The sequence below is a fragment of the Chinchilla lanigera genome, unplaced genomic scaffold, assembly GCF_000276665.1.
Source record: "Chinchilla lanigera isolate Chin_1 unplaced genomic scaffold, ChiLan1.0 scaffold00142, whole genome shotgun sequence".
Taxonomy (NCBI): Eukaryota; Metazoa; Chordata; class Mammalia; order Rodentia; family Chinchillidae; genus Chinchilla; species Chinchilla lanigera.
The window spans coordinates 955315-961229 of NW_004955543.1; the positions used below are offsets into that span (position 1 = coordinate 955315).

Here is a 5915-nt window from a genome sequence, read left to right on the forward strand (position 1 = left end):
AACTAATCAAAAGCCTAACAGTAGAAAACATAAGAAAAAAGATTTTACAAAAAGCCAACATTTAAAGAAATTTAATATTAAAATTCAGTTAAGTAATCAAAAGCCTAACAGCACAAAACACAAAAAATTATCTTGATAAAACACAAAACCTTTTTCTTAACTTTTATAAGTTTAACAAAAAGCATTTTGATATCTTAATAAAAATCTTACTGTTTTAGGCTTAGAAACCCTTTTTAATTACACTCAATTTAATTATATGTCATCATTTTTAAAATGACATTTGCTGGGATGGGGAACAATGAGGCCCTGGGGGGAAAACCACAGTAGCCTCCTGTCCTGGAGAAAACTGAAGCAAATTAGTTCAGGCAGCTGCCTTTGCAGCCACGGAGGGAGTTTTGTCTGGCATCCCAAGGGTTCAAGGCACCCCCTCCCCCAGAGAAATCTTTTTGGGGGTGGTATGCAGGATAATACATTAGGATTTAATTCTTTTTTTTTTTTTTTTTTTTTTTTTTGTTTTTCTCCGGTACCGGGAACCGAACTCACGACCTTGCGCTTGCCAGGCAGGCGCTTTGCCGCTGAGCTAAATCCCCAGCCCTGGGATTTAATTCTTAATAACTTTATTTAGAAAGGAATCTTAAGTCTTTATCTTTTATACGTTAGTTTATGAAAACACACGGAGCAGACCAAAATGTCTTAATTTCAAATAAACTTTAAGAAGGCAAGAGTAGCTGAACTGAGTCATGGACTCTGGCGCGTGCTCTGCATCCTCGCGCTGCTCTGCGGTCTGACCACTGCAGGTCGCAATGGAAGAAATCACTGCGCTTGTCACTGACAATGGCTCTGGCATGTGCAAAGCTGGCTTTGCCGGTGATGCCCCCCTCCAGCTGTATTCCCCTCCATTACTGGGCACTCTTGATACCAGGGCATGATGGTGGGCAAGGCCCAAAGCAAGTGCATTATCCTGACTGTTTTTTTGGAACCCAAAATTGAATACAGGGGCTCACACTTGCCAGGCAGGCACTGTGCCTCGGAGCTACATCCCCGGCTCCAGTATCCTGACTCTTAAGTGCCCCATCGAGCATGGCATTGTCACCAGCTGGGATGACATGGAGATCTCACACTACACTTACAATGAGCTGCATGTGGTCCCTCAGGAGCACCCATTGCTGCTGACAGAGGCCCCCCTGAGCCCCAAAGCCTCAGATCTCATCTGAGGCCTTTAATATCTGGGTCATGTATGTGGTCATCCAACCCACGCAGTCCCTATATGCCTCTTGGGGCACTACTGACCTTGTCACGGACTCTGGCAATGGGTTCACCCACACCGTGCCTATCTATGAGAGGCACACCCTCCACCATGCCGTCCTGTGTCTGGACCCGGACAGCTAGGACCTAACAGATTACCTCGTGAAGACCCTGATGGAATGTGGCTAAAGCTTCACCACCACGGCTAAGCAGGAGTGTGTGGCATCCACGAGAAGCTATGCTATGTGGCCCTGGACTTTGAGCCGGAGATGGGCACCACTGCACCCACTTCCTCTCTGAAGAGAGCTATGGGCTGCCAATGGCCAGGTGATCACCATCGGCAATGAACACTTCCACTGTCCAGACACACTTTCCCAGCCCTACTTCCTTCCTGTGGAATTCTGTGGAGTCCATGAGGCTGCCTTCAACTCCATCATGAAGTGTGATGTGAACATCCGCAAGGACCTCTGTGTCAGCACTGTGCTTTCTGGTGGCACCACCATGTACCCAGGCACTGCCGACAGGATGCAGAAGGTCACAGCCCTGGTATCCAGCATCACAAAGATCAAGATCTTTGTCCACCTCAGCACAAGTACTTCGTGTGGATTGGTGCCTCTATCCTGGCCTCCCTGTTGCGCCTTCCGTCATATGCAGTTCAGCAAGCAGGAGTATGAATCGGCCACTCCGTTGTGTACCACAAATGCTTCTAGAAGGACTGAGTTGATTCTAAAGTATAATTTGCCCTGGCAAATGTGTAGCCCTCATGCTAGCCTCACGAAACTGGAACAAGCCTTGGAAAGGATTTGAAGCTTGTATCTGATATTAGCACTGGAGTGTAGAACTTGTTGCTGATTTTGATCTTGTATTCGAGTTAACTGTTCCCTCGGGCTATATTTATTGCCTTGTACATATCTTTGATTCAAGCCCTTAGTCCGTGTGGCTTGGTCACTTGGTGGCTGAGCTGAGCACACCTGCGGAGGAAAAATCCTCAGGTCGGCAATCTGGGTGGCCACAGCACAGCAATACGTGCAGGGTATTAACGAGTCAGAGCTGACTGTTCCAGGATTTCTCGGGCTGGCAAGAGTCGGTGAACCATTTGTCATGTCTGTCCTGCTGCTCTAATGGGGTGGGAAAGCCCGAGCCTTAGGACCCTGCTTCCGTCATCCTCATCATCGATGTTTTCCCACCTAAACACCGTGGGTGGTCTGCTTGCCTTGAGTTGGAAACAGTTTGCATTTACACCTGAAAATGTATTCATTCTTTCAATTTCTGTAAGGCTTTTTTGTACTTGCTTCTTAAGATGACAACAAATTTTGGTTTTCCACTTGGGAGAACGTTAGGCTCCAGCGACATGTCAGTGTGTAAGGAAAAATAAAGCGCTGCAGTACAAAAAAAACCTTGGATTTGTAACTAACAACTGATATCTCAGATTATTATTATTTTTTTTTTTTTTTGGTACTGGGACTCCAACTCATGACCTCAGGCTTGCCAGCTAAGTGCTTATGCCGCTGAGCTATATCAGATGTTTTTATGAACATTTTAAAACATTAATCTCATTTATGAGACTCAAGATACTAGCATAGTTAACATTTTAAGCTATACATAAGTTTTAATGAAAGGAACACACACTGAAAGTTTTTATATTTAAAATATACAAAACAGTGAATGTTGTAGCTTCAATTTTTAACAGATAAAATATGCTGATTGGCTAATGACCTAAACAACATGTATATTAGTAATTTTAAAGATATCTTCACTTTTATTTTACTAACCAGCTTAATTTAATTTATGGTTAAGCCATGTGAACAAAAGTATCTACTTATTTATAAGCCAACTTAAGTAGAGATTTCAGAAGATAAAATGTAAATGCATTTGCCCCAAAGGTAAAACATACAAACATACGTACTAACCTCAATCATATAATGTTTATGTTACCAAACTTTAAATTTGTATTGACAAGTTTTATGTAAACTGGAGCCTAGCACTTTTTTTTTTTTGGTACTGGGACTCCAACTCATGACCTCAGGCTCGCCAGCTAACTGTTGTTGTTGTTGTTCTGTGAAAGCCCTAACTGAACCAGAAATTTGAAAGAGCAAAAAAAAATTAAAAAGAAACTAATGTCGTCAGGTGCATGTGGCCTCCCGGGGACGATGCTGTTCCAAGCAGCTGAGGTATAAGGGACATCCCAGGGGAAGGGGGGAGTGGCGGTACGTGCCTGGTTCCCACCTGGAGGGCCGCAGCACCCCGGTGCCTGCTCCTGTGGGCAAGGCAGAGTGTGCTCCGCAGGCACCGGCAGTGCCGAGGGCAGGCAGTGGCATACAGCCTGGGTGGGATACACCACACCCCAACCTTAGCTCTTGGGTGTCTCAGCCTGCACAGTTTTCCCTCAGGCTGTCCATCTGCCAGTGGACTGGACCATGGAGACTCCTCCTGTTCAGGAACTTACTGGGAGACCCTTCGGGATGCCATGTACCTCCAGCAGGAGACTCCAGGGATGCAGCCGCCCCCCCCCTGCACTGACTGTACTGTCTACGCAAGAAGCCTGGCTCTGAGAAGAAAACGAAAACACCAGTGGAAATGAGGAGGACTATTCCATGTCTTATCCAGGACAAAGGTTTCCAAAAATGGCCTAGTACCAATGCCAAGCCAGTGCCCCACCTCCGAGTTTGCTGTTGTGACCACGAGGACTGCATGTTGCTCACCACGTACAGCTTCACGGTGCAGCTGTACAACTGCAGGAACAGCATCGTGCTGCTGGAAGAGACTCTAGACTAAGATGAAACAGCCCTAGAGAGCGTGAAACAATCTGCAAAAGCAATGGGTAATTCTGCTGAGACCACGTACAAAATGGAAAAACCATGCGCAAGTTCTTGATAAGTTTGGGAGTCATTTTTTAAGTTGGGGGAGCCTGATCTTGGCACTGTTTTTGTCAAGTTCTCTGCTTTTACAAAGGAACTGTTCACATGGCTGGAAAATGTGCACCACGGCCTGAACAACAGTGTGGCCTTCACCCTGGATTCCTTGTTAAAAGGAAACCTAAAAGGAGTCAGAGAGGATCTCCAGAAGCCATTTGATAAATCCTGATTAAAGACAAAGCTTACAAAACTGGGAAGGAGAAAAGAGAGCATGCAAAACAGCACGGGATGATCTGCACAGAGATAACTGGAGCCGAGGTTGCAGGAGAAATGAAGGAAAAGTGCCTCTTTCAGCTCCAATTATGTGAATATCTCATTAAAGTTAATGAAATCAAGACCATAAAACGTGCGGATCTGCTGCAGAATTTTATAAAGTACTATCGTGCACAGTGCAATTTCTTTCCAGATGGCTAGAAAACAGCTGATAAATTGAAATGATACATTGAAAAACCAGCTGCTGACTTATATAACTAAAAAACAGACCCAGAATGAAGAAAAGAAACAGTTAAACACACTCCAAGACTTAATAAAATCATCTCTTCAGCTTGATCAGAAAGATTTCCAGAGCCAGGAAGAAGGTACAGGATGAAAATGAGGGGTACCCGTGAAAGAACAGTGATAGGGTCTGGAAAGTGTAGCAGAAAAGGAAGCCTGTCCTCAAGAATGGAACGCTGACCATCACATACCCAATTTCTAACAGGCAGCCAGTCAAGGTGAACCTTCGTACCTGCCATGTGAAGCCAAATAATGAGGACAAGAAGTCTTTCACCTGACATCAGTTAATAGGACATATCACTTTCAGGCAGAAGATAGCATGATTATGCAACCTGAATAACAGTATCAAATAATAGCAAAGAAGAGGTCCTAGCCATGGCCTCCTAGGTGAGCAGAGCACATGCGAGAAGAGGTTGAAGATCTGATGAAAGCCATCATTGAGGACCTCTAGCAGCTCCCTGGGAAGCCCATCTGACTTTCAATCAACTTGGTTTTTTGACCTACATGGAATGTTCTGGTATCCACAGGCAAAAGAGGGTTCATATTTCTTGCATTTGGTCTTTGGAACTAGACAAATTAAGAACTTTTAAACTCTTGCTGGTCAACAATGTAGGAAACAAATTTTTTTTTTGGTACCGTGAATTGAACTCAGGGTCTCACACTTGCCAGACAGGCGCTGTGCCACTGAGCTACATCCCTGGCCTGGAAGCATTAGTTTTCATACAATTATGGAAGCAAATTTACCCAGTCCCTAGCCCAAACCTACCAATTCAAGTGATACGACTGGATGGTAAGAGTATATCACCACAAAGCATGTAGACTATAGATTCTCAAGGAAGACCTGTTTCTCTTCATCAGCTGAGTTGAATGAACTGGCTGAGGCCATCAAATTCAGGGGTGCACTTGCACTAATTCAAGTCTATGCAGAAGGGGTAAAGCTAGTGGGACCACTGCTGGAATCCAGACAGGAACTCTGGGAGACAGCCCTTCATCTTGCATTCTGAACTGCAGACAAGACATCTGTTTATTTGGTTATTTTCCTTGTACAAAACTGTGGGAACCTGGACAAACAGACATCCATGGGAGAGATGGAAAACGTGGTCACTCATGAGTCTTCAATCAGGAAGTTCAGCTAAGAGGGATCGAAGCCAGGGGCTAGCAACAGCTAGGGGGTGTCTGTACAATATATATGGACTTGCCCTGGACAAGCTGCCACTGCCAATTGGACTGTGTATTGAGAATAAGGGTAGGGGGAGTCTC

General features: G+C 44.8%; 2 pseudogenes; both read left to right on the plus strand.

Moving 5' to 3' along the window:
• The first annotated feature begins 803 nt into the window (after window positions 1-803).
• On the plus strand, window positions 804-2052 carry LOC102023635 (annotated as a pseudogene).
• Window positions 2053-3822: 1770 nt separating this feature from the next.
• On the plus strand, window positions 3823-4995 carry LOC102023954 (annotated as a pseudogene).
• Window positions 4996-5915: the final 920 nt, after the last annotated feature.